We start from the raw sequence: 14,803 nt of genomic DNA, 5'->3' as shown, positions 1-14,803 counted from the left end.
CTGAAATAATTTCTTTAAATAATATAATAATTTTTTTTATTTTCTCATCTTTTCCTGTGTGTATTTTCTTCCAAGACAGGTAAATGGGAGGGGGGTGGGCTGCAAGTGCATCTCCTTGCACCCCTCTCCCAGTGCCCATGCGCACACACTTTCATAGATTTTTGTCACTCATCTTGCCATGTAATTGTGACTTATTTAGTTTCCTAATCAAAAAAAGTCTTTCACACGCATATGTTGATTGAAATATTAGTATCACATTTTCTACCTTATTATGGAGACATGAAAATTATTCTCCAGGAAAACAATCTAGAACTACTGGACAGTTGTAACATAATAGATTTTGTCTTTTAAATGGGAATTACTTTGCATATTGACTAGTTCCATCTGCAGATGTACACAGGCACTTTCAACTGAAATGGAAAACCGTCTCAAAAACAGATGTAACATTTGCAGCTTTCTCAAACATTTAGATAGCTATTCCTGGAATTCTTTGAATGTCACAATGGATTGCTCAAAATTAACATTTTCTTTAAAACAGTGAACTTACAGAAATGGACGGTGTTTGTCAGATGTTGTTGCTTCCACAATCCGATTTTCTTTTTAGATGTATCCACTTTGACCATGAGATTAGAAATAAATTGCTTCTCACCTTGCACTATTTTACTGAGGGCAGTCTGCAGTCAATTCTATTTAAAATGCAAGGTGTACAGTCCATTCTGGATTTTCTAATTTTCATTCTTGCTTTCCTTCTTCCTTCATAAATTCAACAATAGCAAGTCTGAAACCAAAAACTTATTCCAGGCATGTCCTTTGACTTAACCAATGTACTTTGCAGTAATTTATAAAGTCTCCATACTCTTCTTTCAGTTCCATTAAAAATTGTTGTACTGATGATGTAATAATATGTATGACTTCAGAAACTTTACAATTCACACCACCATTTCCACCACATGTTCTATGCCTGCATATTTAACACTGTGCTGTTTTATGTGTAGAACAAGGAACCCCATACAAATACTCTGTTGACTGTTACAATTTTTAGCTTTTTTGTCACCAATTAAATCTTTAAATTCTTTCTGCATGATGTTGGAATTCCGTTTCATAGCAAATTTGTAGTACCCATCAGTTATGTGACTATGTAATAGATATTGACAGTTCTCATCCTTGTCCTCTGTGATTTCCATTCATTTTTAAAGAATTGTGATGATAGATCATTAAACTTCCCCCTTTGTGCAAACAGCCTTTGGACCTGCGATCTTCCTTTATACCACAAGCAAACAGTGAAGCATAAACAGAATTTAAACCATGATTCTGCTGAACTCAACAAAGTTGTGCCGGCCAAAATAACTTGCACTAAATGCTGGTAGAAAGTGTTCCATCACATTGCTAAATGAAATATCGTGCTGTGCTGAGAAGGACTGAGCAAAGTCGAGATGTGCTGAGTTTTGGCCTACATGTGGGCAGCACATAGTGCAATATTCTGCATGTAATCATATGTATGTGATGGAGAATACCCTGTGCCACTATGTAGTCATTCTGTTTCCTGTTTCACCCATAAACAGAGTGAGAACAAAATCTGTCTGTATGCAACTGTACGAGTCCATTTCCACTAACGAAACGAGTCAGGGAATACAGACATCTAAAAATTGAGATTACGGACAAAGAGAAATGCAGAGCTGTAGAAATGTGCTTGACTATAGGGAACACAGGTGATGCCTACATGAAAATTAAAGTGACCTTTGGTGAAAAGAGAAGAACCTATATGAATATTAAAAGTTCATACAGCAAGCCATTATTAAGTAAAGAAGGGACTGCTGTAAGATGGATCAAATATCTAGTAGCACTACACAAGGAAAACAGGCTTTAAGACAGAAAGTGAAGAAGCAGCAGGCAAAGATTAGGTGGGAGAGGAGGAGGAGGAGGAGGAGGAGGAGGAGGAGGAGGAAAGGGAGATTAGTGTTTAACATCTCGTCGACAACGAGGTGATTAGAGACGGAGCACAAGCTCGGGTTAGGGAAGGAAGGAGAAGGAAATCAGCTGTGCCCTTTGAAAGGAACCACCCCGGTATTTACCTTAAGCAATTTAGGGAAATCACAGAAAACCTAAATCTTGATGGACGGACATTGGTTTGAACCGTTGTCCCCCTGAATGCAAGTCCAGTGTGCTGCCACTGTGCCACCTCGCTCTGTGATGAGGTGGGAGATATGATACTGGCAGAAGAATTTGACTGAGTACTGAAAGACCTACATCAAAACAAGGTACTAGGAGTAGACAACATTCCCTCAGAATTACAGAGATTCTTGTGGGGAACCAATCATGGCAAAACTGTCCCATCTAGTGTGAAAGATATATGATGCAGGCAAAATACCCTCAGACTTCAAGAAGAATGTAATAATTCCAGTTCCAAGGTAGACAGGTGTGAATACCAGCAAACCATCAGAGCCATAGTTGAAAAAACACTAATACAAATTATTTACAGAATAATGAAAAAAGAACTGATAAAAGCCAGCCCTGGGAGAAACCAGTTTGGTTCTGGAGAAATATAGGAACAATTAAGGCAATACTGGCCCTACCACTTATCCTAGAAGATAAGACTGAACAAAGGCAAACCTATGTTTATAGAATTTGTAGTTCAACAGAAAGCTTTTGACTGGAAGACATATTGAAATTCAGGAGGTATCACGAAAAAAATACAGGTAGTAAAGGTTATTTACAATTTGTACAGAAACCAGATTGCAATTAAGAGGAAGTAGTTTAGAAGTGAGTGGTATGACAAAGTTCTAGGCTATCCCCATTATTATTCAATCCATATTTCAAACAAGCTGTGAAGGAAACAAAGGAAAAATCTGGGAAGGGAATTACATTTCTGTTATATGAAATAAAAATGTTAATGTTTGCCAGTGACATTGTAATTCTATAAGGGATGGCAAAGGATGTGGAAGAGCAGTTGAATGAAATTGATAAGGTCTCAAAACCAGGTTATAAGATGAACATCAACAAAATTAAATAAAGGGTAGTGGAGCGTAGTTTAATTAAATTAGGTGACACAGAGGGAATTATATTAGGAAATATGGCATTAAAAGTAGTAGCAGCAAAATGACTGATAATGGATGAGGTAGAGAGGATATAAAATGCAGACTGGAAATAGTGAAACATTAATGATAAACATACCAGACAAGAAGAGAATAGAAGCTTTTGACAATTGGTAGTGCAAAAGAATGCTGATGACTAAATGCATAAATGAGGAGGAGGCAGTTGACTGAATTGGGGGAGAAGAAATTTATGGCACAACTTGATGTAAAGAAAGGATCACTTGGCACAACATCCTGAAGCATCAAGAAATAGTCGGTTTGGTAATGCAGGCAGGTGTGGGGAAATAGGGGTAAAACTCTAGAGGGAGACCGAGGCTTGACTATAGTAAGAAAGTTCAAATCTCATGTAGTTTGCAGTAGTTATTGGATAAACTAGGGTGGAGAACCATATAAAACCAGCCTCCGACTTAAGTCCGCAACAGCAACAATGTAATTGTACAACTCAGAATGTCTAGTTTACCTGCTCAAAGTTTAGGGTTCCATTCTGTCTCTTAGTAAAAGTTAGCTTTTTGAGTGAGGAACAATTTAGAATGGACAGTCAGTTAAATATTTATCACTATTACTATGCCATGGTCCTAAAAAAAAAAAAAGTGCCAGCACACACTAAGGATTGGTGGGAGGTATGAATAAGAGACACTTGAGTGAATTAAAATGTCTCATATATTTAGAAATAGTGAAAATTTTTGTTAAATTATATAACTTACTTACTGCATGAAATTTTTATAATGTTATTGCTTAAAATATGAAACAGGTGTGAGATGCAGGTGTTTCTTGGCAGCTACTGTTAGTGGATTGGTGTCACAGATTTCATAGAAATAGGTAGATTCAAGTGTCATTTGGTTATTTATTCTTTAATTAGTCACAAAATCAGCTGATAAAAGTTGATGAGAATTTCGCACCATCACTAAAGATCATTTATTATTGGAGAAATGAATTTAACTTGGTAGTGTGAGTACTGCAGATTTGCTGTATTTGAGATTCAGAAATCTGATGATGAAATGGTCAATATAATACATGTCGTCATTATAGAGACTTAAAGCTACAGCGTATCATATGAATGGATACTTAATACCCAGAAAGAAGCTGAATGCATGATGGGTGCTGCCTTTGTCGAGTACAGAAAAAGACATTTTGACATAGTGTTTGGAAAATGTACACACATCAAAAGTTTTTGCATCACCCCGGTTCCCAGAACTCCTGAAGACAGACTTTGACTGTGGATATTTTATCACAGACACAGTCCCTTTGACTATTCAGAGTGTCACTAAACCCACCAAAGGATGTAAATAACCATGCATGAGCAGCACCTATTAGATGGAGGGGGTCTGACAGCCGATCAGCTCCAGTCATTCCACCAGAAAGGAGGTACACAGCTCGTGTTGTCTGTAGTTAAACCATGCCTAGACTGTCAATACCGCGGTTTGATCATGTCCGCATTGTTATTTTGTGCCAGGAAGGGCTCTCAACAAGGAAAGTGTCCAGGCGTCTTGGAGTGAACCAAAGCGATGTTGTTTGAACATGGAGGAGATACAGAGAGACAGGAACTGTTGATAACATGCCTTGCTCAGGCCACCCACGGGCTACTACTGCAGTGGATGACTGCTACCTATGGATTATGGCTCGGAGGAACCCTGACAGCAACGCCACCATGTTGAATAACGTTTTCTGTGCAGCCATAGGACGTCGTGTTATGACTCAAACTGTGCACAATAGGCTGCATGATGCGCAACTTGACTCCCGACATCCATAGAAAGGTCCATCTTTGCAACCACGACATCACGCAGCATGGTACAGATGGGCCCAACAACATGCCAAATGGACCACTCAGGATTGGCATCACATTCTCTTTACAGATGAGTGTCGCATATGCCTTCAACCAGACAATTGCTGGAGACATGTCTGGAGGCAACCTGGTCAGACTGAATGCCTTAGACACACTGTTCAGCTAGTGCAACAAGTTGGAGGTTCCCTGCTGTCTTGGGGTGGCATTATGTGGGGCCGATGTACGCTGCAGGTGGTACTGGAAGGTGCCGTAATGGCTGTATCATACGTGAATGCCATCTTCCAAGCGATAGTGCAACCATATCGGCAGCATATTGACAAGGCATTCATCTTCATGGACAACAATTCGTGCCCCCATCATGCAGATCTTGTGAATGACTTCCTTCAGGATAACGACATTACTCAACTAGCGTGGCCAGCATGTTCTCCAGACATGAACCCTATCGAAAATGCCTGGGATAGATTGAAAAGGGCTGTTTATGGACAACATGATCCACCAACCACTCTGAGGGATCTGCACTGAATCGTCGTTGAGGAGTGGGACAATCTGGATCAACAGTGCCTTGATCAACTTGTGGACAGAATACCACAACAAATACACGATCTGGACCACCACCTCTGAAGGTCTCGCTGTATAGTGGTACAACATGCGCTGTGTGATCTTCATGAGCAATAAAAAGCGTGGAAGTGACATTTATGTTTATATCTATTCCAATTTTCTGTACAGGTTCCAGAAGTCTCGGAACCGAGGTGATGCAAAACTTTTTTTGATCTGTGTAAATCATAATTAAGAGGACTTTTGCTGTTGTTATTGTGGTGTCACTGCCAGACACCACACTTGCTAGGTGGTAGCTTAAATCGGCCGCGGTCCATTACTACATGTCGGACCCGCGTGTCGCCACTGTGTGATCGCAGACCGAGCACCACCACACAGCAGGTATCGAGAGACGTACGAGAACTCGCCCCAGTTGTACGACGACGTTGCTAGCGACTATACGGACGAAGCCATTTCTCTCATTTGCCGAGAGACAGTTAGAATAGCCTTCAGCTAAGTTAATGGCTACGACTTAGCAAGGCGCCATTAGCCTTAAATGGCTTGTATATAAAGAGTCACTTGTATCGCCACAATCTCCAGATGTCTCATCAAGAACGATGTATACAAGGATGTATTAAAAGTTAAGTATATTCCAAAGATACGTATTTTCTTTATCACATTCATTAAGTATCCTGTTCCAGACATCACTCCATCCTTCGTGAGTTAGCGCGTGCATCTTGGCCGCCTCTTTCAATTAGTGTGCGTAGTGTTGGCAATTCTGCCGACACTACAGTTATTTAAGGGTCTTGACTGCAGTTTAGTGATGGATCCAAGTTTCTCTACAGTGGGTTAACAAACGTAAGTGGAAGCAACTAAGATTAGGACCACAGAGGTTTAGTTGCTGCAAGCTAGTGCTGCTAATTGGCTGTTAGAAGGTGAATGTTACAGGATTTGTGCTTCACCACAGTTCCACACCTGATCTATTCCCCATGCTTGGCACCATGTGACTTCTTAACCTAAAGAAGAAAGATTCAACATAATTTTGTGTCTGTGGGTAGACACATGTCAGTGGAAAGAGAATCTCTCCCAGTTTTACCTCTGATTGCAGGTGCTCAATGTGATCATTATTTGTGATTCGGGAAATTATACACAGGTGCAGGTGCAGCTGTGGGTGGGTACGTGGGTGCGCTCGCACACAACAGCAACAATCCACTTTAGAAATCTGTTCATTGGGTTGCTCACCTCCATGTGTGAACGAATCCAATGTGACAATATTGAGCAGATGATGTGTGTACATGTTCTGACATGGCTGCCCCCAGCGATACACTCTGAAACCACACCATGGTGCATATTACAGATTAAAACTTGGAGATATGCTCTATTCACTGATACGTTTAACTTTTCTGTCTATCTTTTTATCTCCTGCAGTCCTGACCCAAATGTCATTGTTATATTTGAGTAAGAACAAAGAAACATAATTGAAACTCTGAAAGGTTGACAGGCACATTAAAAAAGACTGAAAACACTGCTAAGCATTCAAACTATGTACTTGTTCAGAGCTTAATACTACTAGAGAGAGAGAGAGAGAGAGAGAGAGAGAGAGAGAGAGAGAGAGAGAGAGAGAGAGAGAGAGAAGCACTGAAGGATGACATCGTCTGAACACTTTCAGTCTTGTTTATTTGTTTATCAACTGTTCAACTATACAGTGAGATGTTTTCTTTACTCCTTCCACTCATGACTTCCCATTCTCAAATTTACAAAAATACTTCTTCTTAGTTCAACATATTAAGGAACTCATTTCACAGTTTTGTGCATTTTCTCCATCATTTATGCCTTTCCTTTTGATATGAGATAACTTTTCATTCTTATGCAAATTAGTTCAGTTTCTTCTTGTTTGGCCATTTCTTCCCTGTTTACTTCAAGCCTCTGCCCATAAGTCTTTCTTTTACGCAGATACTGATAAGTAAATTTTTACTTCCAAATCACATATTTTTCTGTCTACTTTCACTAAAACACTCTTAAAATTGATTGTTGATCTGTGTCTGTCAGTTGTGAGTCAGTTCTTTCTGTTCCTCCCATCTAAATTTTCCCAGTCATGTCCAGTGTGTCCAGTGCAGATTGACACCATTAGTACAATTGCTTCAGAAATGTTCTCTCCCATAAATTAAGAACTTGTCTCATCATATCGCGAGATATTTTTGCATTTCCATCTTTTTATTGTGAGCATAAATGTAATTTTGACTTTAACCTTCCCGTTACCAAGCCTTTTCACACCTCTATTTTACCAAGTGGGGTATTTGGACTACCCCAAAAGAGTTTTGTGTTTTATTGTAATATTTGTTCTCAGATTTCATCATTTCCATTGAATGGGTTTATTTAGTATTGAAAAACAGCTTTTCAGGTTATTAGAAGTATTTAATCAGATCACAGATACAAATTACAATTTTTTTTTCATATCTTTCACTAAATTCAGTACTCAACAAACAGAAAATTAATAATCTATGTACCTCAACAGTCACTGCAGTAAAATAACACAAGACTTTTTAAACTTTTCAGTCAGGTACTTTTTTGCACTGTTTGCACTTCACAGTAACAGTTTCTTCTCTGTGTATATTACAAAAAGGTTTCTTGCACGTTACACAGTTACATTCATTTTCGGATCTTCGTTTCTCTTGCAATCTTGACATCATTGTGGCATTGGTAACTTGGAACACTGGGTCTGGATCACTGCTGTAGGAATTGCAATACCACAAGCTTTCAGTGTATCTTGTACATCTTTATGAAGGCCGTTGATATGTTTGGCTCTTTCTTCCATGTTGCCTTTGCTGAGTCCAAATGCCAGTTCAGTTGTGAAGAGTTTACATCGGCTTCGGTTATTCTTATGCCATTCAGGAAATCTTTCAGTGTACAGAATATATGCATTCAGTGCTGCAATATCTATCATTTCCATGAAGATTCTTAGTGGCCACCACCTCATTCCTTTAACACAACTGTATTCTCTTGTCATTTTGTCCCCATCACCTACAGCACCTTTGGTTTTGTTATAGTGCAGTATGATTTCGGGTTTGTGTTCACTTTCTTCACCACTCACTTGTCTCTTATTATGCTGAGTAGAGAGTAGTTTTACAGCCTTTCCCTTCTTTAGAACATAGGAAACTATGGTCAAGTCATTTGTGAAACCAAACATTGAAGAGTGAAATTCTCTCTTTCTGTTTGGCAAGAATTCCATTGGAATCTCTTTCTTATTGGAACGCAAGGTACCAACCAATGTCGTGTTTCGTTTTAGTAGTTCAGCAGCCAATGGAATACTGGTGAAAAAATTATCAGTTGTTACACTATGGCCATTATTCAGAAATGGTTCCATCAGATCCAAAACAACTCTCTGTCCTTGATTCACTTCCCAAGTATTGTCCACCATTCCTGTGTAAATTTGGATCCGTAATAAGTAACATGTCTTCACATCAGGACAGACCCAAATTTTAATGCCATACTTGCCAGGCTTGCTCTTCATATAAACCCTAAAAGGGCAGTTTCCTCGGTATGTTGCTAATCGTTCATCAATAGTCACATATTCATAAGGATAGAAGTTCTTGCACAAGTTAGATTGAAATTAGTTGAACACTACCCTGATGTCTTGTACCTTGTCCTTGGTTTCTTCAGTTCTATGTGCTCTTGTGTCTCTGTTGTCTGTCCAATCGCAAGAATTTCAGTATAGACAAAAATCAGATTCTTGCCATGGCAGCAGAAAATAATGGTTGCCGAAAGGCAACATTACCTCCCCACATATCAGAAGCAGTTGTGCTATGTCCACGAGTTCGACCAGCTCCTATTAGAATTGCTAATACAGCATACACTTCAGTTGCATTTATATCTCTCTATGTTGTTTTGTTCAAAGAATGAGCTGCATTCCACAAAGAAATTACTCGTTTGGCTTCCCTGTTTGTTTTTTCTACAATGATGCTCACGATTTCCGGTGAGATAAATAATAAAAATTTCTTTGTTATTGTTTTGATTGTTGCTCCATCATTCACTGGGCCAGGTGTTAACGTTCAAAATGTTGCGACATGCTGCACACCTTTTGGTGGTTCACTAGAAAATTGTAGTCCATTTCTAGAAACAAACAAATCTCCAGTGTCTTCTTCTTCTTCCTCTTCACATGAATGTGTAGTGTCTTCTGATATTTCATCATCAGCTTCATCTGATGCTATGGTATGGTCTTTGTCAAGAGGTTCCACATATTCATTCAGTTCATTATCAATGTCCCACTCATTTTCATTGTCACTGACATCAGAATTGCTAGAAAGTCCTTTGGACATCCTTACTTGCAGATGAAATACTGACCCATGTAATGTCAGCTCAACAGTGAACGTCAAATTCAACTTAGCAATAGCAACCAGCAACAATAACAAACATTGGATCTATGGCAAAACTCAATAAAGATGATGAATGGTAAATATATTTCCCAAAATCTTCTTTTTCTACAAATAAGAAAATAAGATGTTTCATACCAAGCGGGGTAGTCTTGACTTGAATAACAATGATAAAGCCAAAAAAATTAGACAGTCGTGAGTGTGAATACAACGTCAATCATTTTAGTACAAAGTCATGAAACCAAAGGCATGTGGCCCTTCAGATAACATTATTATAGGGAAAAAATCCACCTGGGGTAGTCAGAATACCCCGCTTGGTAATACGAGGGTTAATCAAGACCCAACTGGTGCGTACTTCTGCGCCCCTTACTATTTCCCACCTTCATGCATTTTCGCCTTTGATTCTCTGTAAATTGCCACACAATCAGCTTATATTCTTCAAGACAGGACTGGAAGATTCCCATTGGTCTGATATTCTTTGTAATTTGTTATCCTCAATTGGAATTCCGAAACCTGACACACTGTGCTAGCCTCTTTTTAGTTATGTGCTCTGTGTAGTGTCCCATTATTTCTGTATTTCCTTACTTTTACTAAATGACCCACTGGCAGCCTAATACTCCTCTCAGTACTTTGGTAAAGGGCCTCTAACTCTTCCCAAAACTTTAACTCCCTTCTTGCCAACATTCATTTACTGGGGGTTGAATACTGATTAAATTATACATCTTATTTCCAAAATCTTAGTGGAGAAGTGGTAATCTTTCCGACACACTTTCAAAGCCTACAAGTGAATCTGTTAAGCTCTTCACTACTTTAATTGATGTTCTCTGTTTTCTATATGCAGATGTTTCATGATAGGCAGACGCACGCCCACACACACCCACACACACACACACACACACACTCACTCACTCACTGTGTGTGTGTGTGTGTGTGTGTGTGTGTGTGTGTGTGTGTGTGTGTGTGAGTGCGCGCGCGCAGATATTTGAGATAAGGCACTTTATCAACACAAAGTACCAACATGATAGCATCTTATCATTAAACGTAACTTGTCCATTAAAAGTTCAAAAAGCCAAGTGCTGGAAAAATAAACTGTAGAACTTAGAAAGAAGCAGTCAGAAAAGCTTGTATTTCATTCTAGTTATGACTAATATTTATATAAATGAATATTTGCAATAGATGGTTCATGCAATGAGGTAACAAAAGGCATGGGATAGCGATATGAACATATCCAGATGGCAGTAGTATTGCATACACAGGGTATAAAAGGGTGTTGCATTGGCGGAGCTGTCATTTGTACTCAGGTGATTCATGTGAAAAGATTTCTGATGTGATTATGGCCGCATGATGTTAATTAAAAGAATTTGAATGCAGAGCGGTAGTTGGAGCTAAATGCATGGGACATTCCATTTCGGAAGGTGTTAGGGAGTTCAATATTCTGAGATCCACAGGGTCAAGAGTGTGCCAAGAATACCAAGTCTCAGGCATTACCTTTCATCACGGACAACACAGTGGACGATGGTCTTAACTTAACAACTGACAGCAGCGGTATTCGTGTAGAGTGTCAGTACCAACAGACAAGTGACAGTGCATGAAATAACCATAGAAATCAATGTGGAATGGAGGACAAATTTATCCGTTAGGACAGTGCAGTAAAATTTGGGGTTAATGGGCTGTGGTGGTGGATGACTGACGCAGGTGCCATTGCTAACAGCACGAAATCGCCTGAAGTGCGTCTCCTGGGGTCGTGACCATATCGGATGGTCCCTAGACAGTTGGAACACTGTGACCTGGTCAGATGAGTCCCCATTTTCAGTTTGTAAGAGCTGATGGTACAGTTCAAGTGTGGCACAGACCCCACAAAGCCATGGACCCAAGTTGTCAACAACGCACTGTGCAAGCTGACGTTGGCTCCATAATGGCGTGGGCTATGTTTACATGGAATGGATTGCATCCTCTGGTCCAACTGAACCAATCATTGACTGGAAATGGTTATGTTCAGTTACTTGGAGGCCATTTGCAGCCAGCCATTCATGCACTTCATGTTCCCAAACAATGATGCAAATTTTAGGGATGAAAATGCAGCAATTCACCAGGCCACAATTGTTCACAATTAATTTAAAAAACATTATGGACAACTGAAGTGAACGATTTTGCCATACATTTTACCCAACATGATTCCATCGAACATTTATGTGGCATAATTGAGAGGTCAGTTGGTCAGTTTGTGAACAAAATCCTGCACTGACAACACTTTTGCAATTATGGATGGCTATAGAGGCGGCAACGCTGAATATTTCTGCAGGGGACTTCCAGTGGCTTGTTCAGTATATGCCACATCCAGCTGCAGCACTGTGCCAGGCAAAAGGAGGTCCGGCATGATATTAGGAGGTATCCCATGACTTTTGTCACCTCAGCGTATTACTACAACTACACTCCTGGAAATGGAAAAAAGAACACATTGACACCGGTGTGTCAGACCCACCATACTTGCTCCGGACACTGCGAGAGGGCTGTACAAGCAATGATCACACGCACGGCACAGCGGACACACCAGGAACCACGGTGTTGGCCGTCGAATGGCGCTAGCTGCGCAGCATTTGTGCACCGCTGCCGTCAGTGTCAGCCAGTTTGCCGTGGCATACGGAGCTCCATCGCAGTCTTTAACACTGGTAGCATGCCGCGACAGCGTGGACGTGAACCGTATGTGCAGTTGACGGACTTTGAGCGAGGGCGTATAGTGGGCATGTGGGAGGCCGGGTGGACGTACCGCCGAATTGCTCAACACGTGGGGCGTGAGGTCTCCACAGTACATCGATGTTGTCGCCAGTGGTCGGCGGAAGGTGCACGTGCCCGTCGACCTGGGACCGGACCGCAGCGACGCACGGATGCACGCCAAGACCGTAGGATCCTACGCAGTGCCGTAGGGGACCGCACCGCCACTTCCCAGCAAATTAGGGACACTGTTGCTCCTGGGGTATCGGCGAGGACCATTCGCAACCGTCTCCATGAAGCTGGGCTACGGTCCCGCACACCGTTAGGCCGTCTTCCGCTCACGCCCCAACATCGTGCAGCCCGCCTCCAGTGGTGTCGCGACAGGCGTGAATGGAGGGACGAATGGAGACGTGTCGTCTTCAGCGATGAGAGTCGCTTCTGCCTTGGTGCCAATGATGGTCGTATGCGTGTTTGGCGCCGTGCAGGTGAGCGCCACAATCAGGACTGCATACGACCGAGGCACACAGGGCCAACACCCGGCATCATGGTGTGGGGAGCGATCTCCTACACTGGCCGTACACCACTGGTGATCGTCGAGGGGACACTGAATAGTGCACGATACATCCAAACCGTCATCGAACCCATCGTTCTACCATTCCTAGACCAGCAAGGGAACTTGCTGTTCCAACAGGACAATGCACGTCCGCATGTATCCCGCGCCACCCAACGTGCTCTAGAAGGTGTAAGTCAACTACCCTGGCCAGCAAGATCTCCGGATCTGTCCCCCATTGAGCATGTTTGGGACTGGATGAAGCGTCGTCTCACGCGGTCTGCACGTCCAGCACGAACGCTGGTCCAACTGAGGCGCCAGGTGGAAATGGCATGGCAAGCCGTTCCACAGGACTACATCCAGCATCTCTACGATCGTCTCCATGGGAGAATAGCAGCCTGCATTGCTGCGAAAGGTGGATATACACTGTACTAGTGCCGACATTGTGCATGCTCTGTTGCCTGTGTCTATGTGCCTGTGGTTCTGTCAGTGTGATCATGTGATGTATCTGACCCCAGGAATGTGTCAATAAAGTTTCCCCTTCCTGGGACAATGAATTCACGGTGTTCTTATTTCAATTTCCAGGAGTGCATATTCCAACTAAAAAATTAGTTTTTGTTACAAGCCAAAGATTATCTGGTATTTGTTGTATCAAAGAATCAAATAAGTGGCAGCATTTGCCAGGCAATTACAAGTAGTTGGAGGTGTGACAAAAAGTCTTGAGGAAGCAGCCTGCCTCTGACAGTTATGTATGTAGCATGTAACTTCAGTTCATCTTTACAACTTGATGTACCTGTCATCTGATGATGGATTATACTGAAATATATAATATTAAAGTCATTCATTCTCATTCACCACCTGATGACATTTTAGCTAGTGATTTATTCAGCATTTATAAAGTAATGTTCCAATTATAATTTCAAGTAGAGTCTACAACTCAATGGCACTGATGGTACAGTTGCCAAGTGACCTTTAACTCATGTGATTTTAACAGCCGCTTCATTCATGTGGGGGAAGAACTAATATGCTGCGTAGTAGATGTGCATCATGCATTACGGTCACAACGTGACAGAGCCAGACCAGAAGTATGCCAACAGACTTGAGCTCCTGCAACTTATTGTAATATCTTATAATACTCTATGTACATTTGCCAGTTCTCTCATCCATAGCTGAAGTATGGCCTACCTGTAATGTACAGAAAGTCTTGTAACAGCTCACAGTAGCATCACAAATGCCAGTAACATGAAACTGCAACATTTACTTGTAGCGTAATTATTCATGTATGTGCTTAACTTCACAGTTTCCCAATGACTCTTTTTTTGCGGGGGAGGGGGGAGGGGAGAAGAGGAGACAGAACAGCTTGAGAAATTCAGTCTCAACTGCTATTTTTGAGAGAACAAAATAAACATTCCAGAATGAGATTTTCACTCTGCAGCAGAGTGTGCGCTGATATGAAACTTCCTGGCAGATTAAAACTGTGTGCTGTACCGGGACTCCAACTTGGGACATTGCTCTAGAGCATTTACCCGCAGAAGGCAAAGGTCCCGAGTTCGAGTCTCAGTATGGCACACAATTTTAATCTGCCAGGAAGTTTCAAAATAAACATTAGTATAATATCTGCAGCAAGGAAAACATTTCCCAATTCACGCAGTCACACACAGCTTGGTACAAACTTAGAAAGGTAGCATCATGACTTACATTTGTTACAGAAAAAAAGAGAAAGACAGTATTAATTTTCTCTGAGCACATTTATAAAAGAAAC

Source organism: Schistocerca nitens, chromosome 3, assembly GCF_023898315.1.
Source record: "Schistocerca nitens isolate TAMUIC-IGC-003100 chromosome 3, iqSchNite1.1, whole genome shotgun sequence".
NCBI lineage: Eukaryota > Metazoa > Arthropoda > Insecta > Orthoptera > Acrididae > Schistocerca > Schistocerca nitens.
Note: the sequence above shows the minus strand (reverse complement) of the source record.